Genomic DNA, 12563 nt, shown 5'->3' with positions numbered 1-12563 from the left:
GGGCAGCGTTTATGTCTACTCACACCACGACGATCAGCCATTTGCGATTTCCGTCGAGAAAAAAATGCCCGAAGCAATCGAAAAGGTATGCACAGCAAGGATTCGCCCCGAAGCTTTTATTTTTACTCTGGATAAATTCAGTGCTTTCGCTTTGTTTATTCTTTTTCTTTTACTTATTCCTTTTATGTGTTGCCTTTCGTCGTTCGTGAGAATTGCGCCATCTACCGCGAGATGAACTCATGCGTAGATGTGTTGGTTTTCTGATAAAACCCCAATTTGACACCCCAACGTGTTTTAGAAAATTCGGGTGGAACCCTATTTTTCCAGCGACCGATCTTTTCAAATTAGCGATCGTCCGAATGGTACGTTGATAGTCCGCCGTTCGGAACTAGTACTTGCGGGATGCAAGCCAAACAAACTATCTAATACATTGATGATTGGCATAACCCTACCACTCACTATCCCGGGTTGGCAAATACTGCACTGATAATAATGTGCTTTGCTAATGGAAGAAGTGATGTGGACAAAATTTTATTCTAACTGACATATATTTAACCATTGGGCAGGTCTCGAATGGTTGCCCACATGTTGCGCATGCAGATAATTAATTTAAACAACGATGTGTAAAAAAGTACTTGACAATGCTATTGTGAATAAAATATTTAATTTTTTGGAAGTTAGTAATGCTCTTTGCTGTTATCATTACTGATTCATTCCCAAACAAAGAGTTTTCGGGAATTATTTGCTTGAGAACTATGGTATCCCTGCGATGACCGTCTTGAAAACAACACCAAATTTAACGGTTATACCTAAGCTTGCGACACCTTCAATGAAGATAAACCGAGTGTATTACTTCGTACATTTGTATGTTAAGCCGGAAAACACGAATTCTGGAATTGTTTTACAAAACAACCTGATTTACCCCCTATTATCACTTAAAAAAAGCACGCGATTTTTACCCCCTTCAACCCCCCTCCAAATTAAAAAAATATATGAAATACAAAAACGAACAACCATTCTATACGCACGCCACTGGGACTGGACCACAACGTGAACTTTCGCACGCTGAACAATATCGCGTGCTTGTGGCTGCGGTAAGCAATTCCTTAGCATGAACGCACACCTAGCTGTGATTTTTAACATGAAATGCTCGTAGGCTACTAAAGGCACCGGACAGCACCCAGAGAGCCACACGGGGCCCCAGAGCTACCCAGAGACATAGGGCCCAGAGCTACTTCAGAGACACCCAGAGCTACCTTCGGCAGATATGCGCAACAGTTGGTCGGTCGCCCCACGTCAACACAAGTACGTGCCTGCGGCGCGCTCCTTTTTTTACAGCTCCGGCTGATGCACATCACTAGCCGCTTTTAAGCTTAAAATGAATCACACGATTTCACAGTAATCTTGCCCCACAACGCTGGTAAACATTGACGGATATATTCTGCTGAATTCACGGATGGAAGGGTCGATTGAAACTACCTTGCGTGACGTAGACAAAAGAAAGAAAAGGACGCGCAGAATACCTCACGAGTATTCCCACTAACCAGAAAAACTTGATATAGTTGTACATGTTTTCGTTCGCAAGACAAAGCGACCTATTCTTTTCAATTTCCCAATAAAGCATGTTTTTTTCGGCGAACACGATATTCGACGCACCGCGATGTTTTCAGGCGGTGCCCGATCCTCAGGGATAAACTTACGGAAGCACGTTCTCAAACGCAGAGCCGCTGAGTCCCATGAGTGTTACTTGACTGATGACAATCTCATTTTAAACACATGTAAGTAAAAAATCAATTTCTTTGTGTATAGCGGAAGCGACTACATTAATCTATAGAACGTACCAGCGAATATGAAGTCTCGAGGAATGGAAATACAATGCCGACTTTAAATACATGGGTTCAATTACAGCAAGAAAAATGTATCAGTTCCATCATGCTATCTGTTTTTGATGTCTCGTTGTTCGCTTCTGGAGGACCCCTGCAAGAGAGATATCCGTTTTGCAGGTATACGAATAAGGAAACAAAATAGCTTTGTGCCTGTGTTGGCCCCTCCGCAAAGGAATTAGACCTCTTCCGGCGTGCACCTAACATTCCAGCTGCATAAAAACACGTTGAGAGGAAGTGAAAGTAACCGTTTACGAAAAACAAAGCTTTTCATAAGAAAGGAAGGGACGAGGGGGTAAGATGAATATATATTAAGCATTTGCGGATGCATTACATCTACAGTCGTGACTTGTCCGTCTGCACTAAGGGCCTCGGAGTGAGACCTCTGTAAGAAAAAAATGTAGCGCTTTTTATAATGGTCTAGCTAATTTAAGCGAGATTTTACTGAAAAGAAAGTACATTTGGGACACAAAAATTTGGTCCTCCATTTAGCCTATTTCCAACTTCTATTGAAGCAATAGGTACCCGTATTTTTCTCATGCTTTCAGTGTATTAAAAAGTTTGTTATAGTTTGCTTGCCATACATTGTTGAAAGGATAAATTTATTATAAAAAAATCCTGGTATCAATGATACAACGTAACAACCAGAAACAATTGCACAAGTGCAGCGCCGGTTGCTACAAAACTAATACAGCGCGAAGGCTGCAAGTAACAGACACTTACAGAAGCGTATAGACAGCTTCAAGTTGATTGTAGACAAAAGATTAACATACAAACAATTTAGAGTTGCTTACAACAAAAACATTAGCATGTGAGGTAAACAATGATACAAAAACATTCGCTTCAAGAATGCAGCAATATATAGAACAGATTTGGTTTGATGTCACAACGGGTACTGTTCCCCACTAACACACAATTCTAACATCAAAATCACTGGTTACAACGGCAATCCCTAAGGACACAGGTCTGGAAAACTGGCATGAATAATAACCCTTGTGTTCGAAACCTCAATAAACCAGGTAGACCAATGTCGCAGAATCTCTTCCTCACCCAAAAGAGCTAACTCGCCTTCCAGAAAGGTCACGAAGTGTTGTTTGAAAAAGGAAAATTGTTACGCTTAAAAAAAGAGATGTTTGGGAACGTCAACGCGTGCAGTTCGAGTTTGCACTACATGTGGTTATATTTATTGAATATCGCACTAAGTACATGGAATAATGGCTGAATTTTAAAGCGGCTAAGTTACAACTCCCCTTTAAAAACTGTGTTTCTGGGTCTTACTTGTGACCAACTTACTACGCACTTACATGTTTTTACATAGTGCTAACAAATCTACCAACTTCCTCGTATTTCGTAGTAGCATGTCATCCGATAGATTACTGTGCCTTTAAAGATGCCACCAAAGCTCCGTGCAGGCGAAAAAGAAGTAGAAGAACCTGCGAAGAAATACAAATCCCTGAAAGCAACCTTTACAGTTGTGTCAGGATATAAAGATCGTCAGGAAGGCGACAGCATTGCATCTGCGCCCTGTTTTATTCAAGTGAAGCCTGACATAGCTCACTTCAAAACGCGATGAATTGAACGGGCGACCGTACGGAGCGTTGATGATGCTGATGTTTAGAGCTATACCGTTAGGCCACGGGTGATTTGTTCGGCTCAAGAGCAGGCGACGTTGTTCGAGAATCCGCTCAGGATCGGAATGAAAGAAAAATCAAATACAAACAAGGAAAACTTTTTCAAGAAATTTTTTTTAAATTAAAAAGGTTACATATATTGTAGCAAAATAAATATTTGGATTATATTTGGATTTAAAGTTTATTCAGAAATAAATGTATACTTAAAAATTAGGATGGGGTAAAAAGAAGTAGCATTCAATATAGATGTACTTTTTAGATGCGTTGGATGAAAACCAGCATCAGTTGTCGTAGTGCATTGCGTGTTTACCATCATGCTTCATCTGTTTCGTGTTTTTGTTGAGGAAATGGAAGTTCAATTTATTTAAAGGTTTGCCAAATCAGCAACATTTTTCTCCGTCATCATTGCAGTATTTTTTTCATAGGCCTCCGTGCAAAAATTGGCCGCGTACATGCCCCTTTCGTTGCAAATGTCGACAAAAGACGATAGTCTTTGCCGACATTTGCCAAGTAAATGCCTCCCTTCGCTTTCCTGCTCACCTCTCATGATCTTCCTCGTCCGTCGCGCTCCTCTCAAGGTAAACTCGCTAAAGGTTGGCTCAAGTCGATTTAAATTTACCGCGTTCCACTCCTCCAGGACGGGTTCCTCGATGCCAGCGCTGCCGTACGGCGGAGACGCGCGTGAAGTGAGGCGTCCTACTTCAATGCTTATAGTACGGCGATTCCCTAGTCCTCGTGCGTTCCAAGCAGAACGTGGAGCTTATCTAGTGGAACCTTTCGTAACTGTTGCCGCTTTATTTCTTAAAATGCCGCCAGAAGCTATAGTGGCCCGGGCGACAGCAGGCGACGGAGGTGTGAATTTTTTTCTGCACTGGATGTAGTATTTAATGTAGCAAAAATCAAGCATCTATGCTTTTTTTATAAAGGAACACTGCAAATGTCACTTGTGTATTATTTCGTTGTCTTATAATTGCGTAATGTCTGGATCTTGTTCAACAATGTTGACAAGTATGAACATTACACCGGACTTAGACGGGCAGATTTAGCTGTGAGAATTTAAGACTATTGCGCAGGCCTTGATTTACTTTGGCTGGGTGGCTGAATGGGGTCACACACAGACAGACAGACAGACAGACAGACAGACAGACAGACAGACATACAGACAGACCAAATTTTCTGGGTTTAAGTAGCCCAAGAAGGACTATCGTCTTTAATAACGTTACGCCGCGCACCTTTGCGAAGGCACGTCAGCGGGCTCTGAAGGCTGTCGGTGCGGCACGACCGACCCAGAGTTGTGCGGGTTTGCCGCAGCTGACGCTGCTCTCGCTTGGGAAACTCGGCTGTTCAGATTCAATATGCCATTGGGCGTGGCCTAAAGACGCGCCACTGAAAGCCTCCTAGCGGCTCATTTCGAAAGCAGCCGCGGGCTCTTTAGGCAGCTCCCCACTGACGCCGCTGCTTTTGCGGCACCTTCACGCCTGAGATTTACGGTATGTCTGCGTTTTGCAAACAGATATATATTTAGAGAAGTTCCTGTGCTTCCAAATGATGTGCATATACGACAGTAGAAATGTTTGTGACGAGATTTTAGTGGGGCTACTCGGGTCTGTATAAGCGCCATGTGTTTTTGGGAGGCCAGCGTCGCAGATATTGAGCCAGCTACGCTTGCCAATCTAATGATCTCGAATATTCATCCGAACCCCCGATGAGACGACGTGGTATAAATTTCATGAATATTCTAAGAAACAAGTACGGTGTATAAGGCGAATGAATAGTCGGGAATCGATACATGACAGATGCTTTAATACTGGGTTGACTTGTCCTGAGGCGAGCGGCTGCAATAATCAGACCTTCTCTACATGGCCTTTGCGACGAGCGCGCCCACAGGCTCATTGAGAACGCCGCGTCTGCGACTAAACGCTTCCTCGAAACATCGCCAAAATGACACAGGAAGCCGCGAGCCCAAACAAAAATCAAAGCGCCTTAACCAATTCATCTAACGACAGCTTTTTTGTTTGTGGACCTGTACTTCTAAAAATGCGTCCACCGAGTGATAAGCTGTTCGGTGAAGTCGAAAAACAACAGCGCAGTAACCCCGATTCCTCTGTGTGGGATTACTAAGTCGTTCATACCTTGATTTTCTTCCGCACTCGTACAGAATAATGTTTAAAATCGTGCAAAACAGCAGTGCATTTCGCATACGCGCCTACGCAATATAGGGCGAAGGGGGGGGGGGGGCAGCTGAGGCTTGATGTCCACGTCGGAGCGCGGGCGTGATAGTCTGCTTCTTCCAACGGCGCAGCAGTCGCCAGCAGCTAGGGCGCTCCGCTCGGAGCGCAGCTGCAGTCATTGACGGCGCTGCGGCGCGTATGTTTTGGGGCCCAGGTAACCTCACAGCCTACAAATGACCATTATTACCTTTCACATTCGCAATACCTAAATATCGCCCAAGTTGCCTCAAAATGTATGCTGATACGATTCAAATGAATATGTCAGTACCTTATACATATCAATGATCTCAGTTTCACTTCCTCCAGGATGACCTAGAACCATCACAGTGTAAACTACCCGTTTGGTCGTTTAATCTCTATTCCTCACTTAACAAGTACATTTAACTAAAACGCACTGCCCTTCAACTTAACTTCTACTTACTGTGCTTCAACTTAAATTTCGCCTTCGATAAACTTCAACTTGAATGTGCTGAAAATTATTCTTAGAAAGCAACCTGATTACACCCTGTTCAATATAATGTGCACAGATGCGCAGCGGCCGTACTTTAATCTGGCTATGCAAATTGACTCGCACGCTGGCGACCTTCTTTCTTAGATGCAAACAACTCCTTTCAGAGACAGGGTTTCAATTCACGGGATAGTCTTTTTTGTAAACGTGGAAGCCCTGCGCATGCACTCCACCGACGCTCCATTTGTTTCCTTGACGCTGTGTCAGAGAGCGCAAGAGAACCAACTCAAAATGGAGATACGTGCGCATTTCTCAAAGCGGAATTGAGTTTGCAGTTTGCGCTCCAAGTTGAAAGCAGGCACTGAAAGGCTGAAACACGTTGTGCATAAAGGAGGGCCACGGCGTGAATACAAAATACGGTGAACTAGTGCGACTTTTGTCAATTTCGCGAACTCGGTATGCAAACATTAGCCGCATATGTCTTCTAAGGAAAGCAAAGGCAAAGACGAATACAACCAGTAAAAAAATCCAAACCAAGATGGCGGCGTGATGGAGCAGTCCAGTACTGAAAGTATCACGGCGTTTTTAGGGGTGTGCTTTATTGAATGAAAAAAAAAACTCACCCTTCACTTCCTTTAATAAAGACTTTGGCTGCGACTAAGAGAGGGTTTACGTTTAATAAAGCTCCTATGGCTGTCCTTATGTTGGGTCAGGTACGACGGGTGCAACTTACCAGAGTGGTCATTACAGGTGAAAAAGGACCGCAGTAAACAAAGCGGGCGATCACGTTTGCGAGAACAACAAAGGGGAACACCATGGCCGGGCTTGTTTGGACTCTGGAAGGTGTTTGTTTGGGTCGTCGTGTTCGTGGGAATCTAAATCACGTCCTGATATGAAAACGTCCTTTCCAGCTGCGCAGGCGATTTCTTCTCGCAGCGCAGGCCGTGTCTATATACAATGGCCTCGACTTCCGCACGAAGAAACCTGGCAGCTGGTCTTGCTCTCGGATTTCTTAGAATAGGCAAATATCATGGCCGACGGCGGTGTTTTCAAACAGACGAGAGTGATTTTATTTTTGTTTGTGACTTCTCAAAGCGCCATGAAAAGCCGCAACGGAGCCAGAATAAGCAAGAGCACCCGGAGGAAATGGGCGCTTTTTGGCCGCGAGCACGAGCGAGAACGACTCCTTTCTTTCATTGTGGGCGGCTACGTTCACCGTTGTTTCGGATTACGGGCGGATGTGACAGTGATGTTGTGGTGTTACTTTATTTTTGAAATAAAGGCCTTAAACTTTTCAAATGCGTAAAGTAATAAAAAATATTTTATTACGAATGTCTCTCTGTGGGGTCTCTCCTGTCTGTTTAGTGTAAAGAAATTCAGGACGATACATAGCACTGCTTTAAGGAGCAATGAAGACAACATACAAGTTGGGTTTATTAGAAATACTGCTTAGTCCCAATAACAATGATACCAATAGCGGCAGCGGAAGCCTGCCTCTTTGCTTCTTCGCTAACTGAGCGGCACATTTTAATTCCCTTGCATCACCGTCTCCGGTTTTGTCTGCGGTACGTGGGTAGCGGTCAGATGTCGCAGTTACGTACCTCTGAGGCAGACGCTTCACAATCCATCGATCCAGAGACGCCGCATACATACAGAAACAAGTACAGCCGTGCAACTGGCCCTCTAATTACCATCGCCATTACCGTTTCCCAAATGCGCCGTTTCATTCTTACTGGTACTACGACTAAGAAGATTTGCCATTCGCCTGTTGACCCCAAATATACGATGTTAGTGTAAGCGCGTTTTCCATGCTGTTGTAATTGCCATAATCAAGCCACTCCTGTAGTCCTCCAGTTGAGTGATTTGGTCCTGTGACTATCATACTCAGTTTTTTTCTCTCCACCTCATTTCCTCCTACTCTCAGTCACTGCAATTTAGAGGTGTGGCTACTCGCGCTGGTCGCCGTACATATACGTCCTTAGCGCCAACCTGCCTCGCTACGTCTGTAAGAAGCATACTTAAAACGCACATGGGCGCGTTTAGTGGTTCAATCGGGTCCTTTCATCATCATTGCAATGGGTCACGGTCCTTTTCTTTTGCGCCAGTTTATTCTTCTGTTTTGTTTTTATTATTCTGCTTTTGTTGTGTGGAGTGTATCCCCGGATAGACACACGATTGATTTCTTGTGTGTTCTTGTCAGCCAAAAACATGCGCTGCATCTCGAAATTGCTTTGCTACTTCTTAAACTGGCGTCCTAAAATTGATCCGGGAGGCCTAAATACACCTTTTAAAGGGACACTGAAGTGAATGAAATGAAGTGAATGAACTGAAGAATATTTCGTCGTGCAAACGGCAGATAAGTCGGTGATTATTTTATAACGTCTGAAAGAAAAAAACTACCATGCGTGGTCTGCGGCAGCCGCACCAACTAAAGGGTGCGACATCGATAGGAGGTGCACCGTGATTGTACGATGTCCAAGATTAGCATTCAAACAAGTTCCGGTTTTGGTTCTGTAAAACAGTAAATAGGCTTGACATCCGATGGTATAGTTGGATGGGCATTCCTGATATCCCAATGATCGCCGTACCGTGCTCCTCTCATGTGGTCGGCTGTAAAATGCCTGAAATAAGTCTCCCAGGATAGCTTGGAATCGTAGCAATCACTAGCCGAGGCCTACGCAGCGGATGAATGCCCTCCACGTCACCGCAGACGCTCAAGTACCATGCGCTTTTCTCCCATATTTGGAGCTTGCCTCCCTCACGCGTGTATCGTAAAAAGCGTGTTCGCACCAGGCCAACGGTCTGCTGATGCTGGCCTGTGCCCACTGCCCGCAAGCAGTCGGTGCTTGTGGGAACAGCACACTAAGGAGGGCACGCTAGCGCGCCTGTGTCAGTCTGCCTGCGTTCTGCGAACTCGATCGTGGAGCAGTGCACATTAAAAATGGCGAATTCCGTACAGAAAACATCATCCGAAAACGAAAAAAAATCAACTTACAAAGAAAGTGTACCCTCGGGGATTCGAACTTGCGACTTGCAAAATAACATACCTAGCGCTACATACCACTCGGCAATGGGCCAACGCTCCCGGCGGTGGAAATATAAGGCATATAATGTATAACCACTTTACACTTTTATTTAATTTTAGCGTTTCAAGAAGCTAGGGTGACGATTTGTTGCATAGCGCTCGTGCAGTAAGCGTCCCACATTTTTCCACAGTATCTCAGGTCTGGCAATTGCATTTATTAGAATGAAAAGCGTTCGCAGATGTGTGGTCGTTCAGCTGACCGCGGTGCTTTTCCCTCAGCGCAAGAAAGTTCTTTCTGCTCCATAGTTTTACGCTTTACGGTAAAGGTTTCGGTTAATTTTATTTTCCTATTATCTATATTGACTTCTCTGACTCTTCTCCACCCTTCAAGTGACTTTTGGTTTTCTTACTAGCGTATTAGTCAGCGAAGCGGCGCATGGGCTCTTGTGCAGCGCTTGTGTGGAGCGACCTGGAATCGGAGCTTGATACAGTGTACGAACTAACAAAGTAAAGAAAGGTACATTCTTCCATTCAAAAACAAGTCGTGGCTTAGTTTCTACTGAGAGAACGAATTGCGACGACTCGTCGGCGGCCGGCGGACTAAACGCTGCATATATTTGATAGAGAGTGTTAGCAGTACGTCTGTTCCGTCGTGTACGTAGTTACCGTTTTGACCGGAACCATACTGCGTCTCCACGCGCGGAAGGGCGAGAGGGAAGGGTGAGAAGGCGCACCCGACCATGACGCATGCGCGGACATGGTGAAGGGCAGCACGCGGAACAAATTCCCCTACCGCGACGAATGCACAAGTGCCCAGAAGTACTGAAATGCTGGGCCGACTGACTCTGACGGAAGGCCGGCGAGCCGTGCAGTAGCGCAGTCAAGCCAAGTCATCTCCTCCTTACATGACACGATAACGTCACCGTAAATGGACGGGGAAGTAGAGAGGAGGGCAGCATTTTCAAATTCATTTTTCTACTATATAAATTCGCGTAAACTCACTGAGAGTTGAAGCATGGCCTGTGGACTCCAGACTAAATTTTGCCCTACACACTAAACTTTTTAACACCCTTAAAGGTGCTAAAAGGGTGCACTCAACATTTTGCACCCTTTTTGCACCTTCTAAGGACTAAAACATTGCTCCGGCACCCAATCATGAGGGTGCCACATATTAAGGGGTGTAAATCTTAACATTTTTACACCCTTTAAGGTGCAAGGAGGGTGTACTGAACAATTTGCACCCTTTTTGCACCTTTCAAGCGCCCCAATATTGCTCGGGCACCCCACCTCGAGGGTGCCAAAATTCAGGGGTGTAATCAACAGTTTCAAAGGGTGCTACGACCGTTAAAGGGGTGCTAAAAAGTATTTCTTCTCGATTGGGGTGTTACCACGGCACCTTATCGTTAGGGTGCCTAAAAGAACGGTGTGTGAATGCAAGCATGCAAAATTGCACAAAAACAGGCTGAATGTTTAAACCGCACATTGCACTATTTCACCGCCCGTTGAGAGAATAAATATCAACTCTCCACAAAGACCAGGGGAAAGGCTCTAAAATTGCTGTTCGTAAATTGAACAAAACGTGCAGAATGTTTAAATTCCACTCTGCACTAATCTAGTTCTTCGAGTGTATCACAAGGTTCGTTTCGATGTCTGGGTGCACGGGAAGGGAAGGCTACAAAATGCCTCTTGTATTCCTGTAAATAAAACTTTTACGCGAGGCATCGGTGTCCCCAACGAAATCGAATTTACCTAAGAATTTGTTCCCGTATTATTATGCCCTGGGCAAAAAGTCCAACAAGACTTTCTTGTTGGGCTCACAGCACGCCTGTGGGGCCAATACGAAGTTCTGTCGGCACTCTAGTGTTCCAATAGCCTAGTCTTCCAACAGGGAGTTTAACCTTGATGGCGTTTGTGGGGCCAATAAGAAGCTCTGTCGGCACTCTATCGTCCCAACAGCGTAGTCTTCCAACAGGGAGTTTAACCGTGATGGCGTTTACCGGCTCGCCAACACGATAAGTCAACGCCAACAGACGCCTCGTTCGTAATCAGCGGCGAGAGCGCGCCATCAGACAGAACCGACAGACGCACTGAAGGTGGTTTTTAGGGCCTAAACAGCAGCGTCTATGTCTGGCATAGACGCTAGACGTCAACGTTTGTGTTCTGAATTTTCCCTTCAGTAAGTAACAGTCAAACGGACGATAACATACCGATGTGAAGATATGCTTTGGCTCATACCACGGCAAGCGCAGTCGTTTGTGGCTGCAGCCTCGGTTGCTCTTCGTCCACAACAAACTGAATCGGCTGTACAGCTTTATTCGAGGGCGTGTATGCAGGGGTTCTATCTTCCTTTTTTGCGCAGGCCGACGGGGGCGGTCGTGTAAAATCATTTTCGCTCGTCGCTGCCGTAGGGTTGCCACCTTCCCGGTTTTGGACCGCCCCGACCGGTTTTTTAAACAGCGGGCCGGTTGCCGGTCCATATCTAAAACCAGCCGTCATCAGCCGGTTTTTTGGCTTTTGTGCCGTGGTTATGTCCATTTTGGCGTTTTATAAGCGTCAATTCAACAACTAAGACGATAAATACGTGTCGACAAGCTGCGCAAAGACACCCGAGCAGAGAAAATACGCGGGCGAGCGCGCTGCCTCAGATGGAGGGGGACCTAAGGGAAGAACAAAATAACGAAATTCTACCGCCGCGGTCAGCAATTGCGGTTACTTTTCAGTGAAGCACATGCAGAGCGATTAACCAAGCTCTCAATCACTTTCAGTACAAACGTTATGTTGGTTTCTCTCTAAGAAAACACTACAATAAATGGCACTGCTTGTTAAAAAACATGGCGCCTTTTTTCAACACATATCCCCCGTTCCCCCTCCTCTCCCCCCCCGGAAGGCCCGTTTTTTTTTCGGGGAAAGGTGGTAACCCTATGCTGCTGTTCTGCCTACCTGCTTGCTGTACCTATTACGTCGCCGCCACCGCAAATCCCCACTTGTTACAAACTCAGAGGTTTTCGCGCTGTTAGCAGTCGTTTTACACGATGGGTTTGATGCGCCTGACATGCCAGGAGTGACATCACTTGTAGTATTAGAGCGACGTTGCTTGTCTGCAAGACGGTGCCGGTCAAACAAGCGTTATCAACGCCATAATTCTTGCGGCACATTCCATTTATTTCGTGGCTACCGTGGCTTGCGCAGAAAAGGTCGGGTTGACTGCGATAGCTTTTCTTGAGTCAAATAATGGAGCTTTGTCTCAATTGCTTGCAGCACTAGCAATGTGGCCTCGTCTGCAAGACCGGTGCGTGAGAAACAAGCGTTAGGACAGCCAGAATTTCAAAAATGCAGCATAAACTA

The 12563-nt window shown here is 45.3% G+C and overlaps 1 protein-coding gene across 1 annotated transcript in view; it reads right to left on the bottom strand.

Annotated features, from left to right (window-relative positions):
• LOC144164348 (Kv channel-interacting protein 4-like) overlaps positions 1-12563 on the bottom strand; it is a 560797-nt gene that overhangs the window by 358151 nt on the left and 190083 nt on the right. The gene's annotated exons all lie outside the window — the stretch shown is intronic.

This window comes from Haemaphysalis longicornis, unplaced genomic scaffold (assembly GCF_048455015.1).
Source record: "Haemaphysalis longicornis isolate Haplotype H1 unplaced genomic scaffold, Haemaphysalis longicornis Haplotype H1 scaffold_13, whole genome shotgun sequence".
Lineage (NCBI taxonomy): Eukaryota > Metazoa > Arthropoda > Arachnida > Ixodida > Ixodidae > Haemaphysalis > Haemaphysalis longicornis.
Note: the sequence above shows the minus strand (reverse complement) of the source record. Positions and strands in the feature narration are given on the sequence as shown.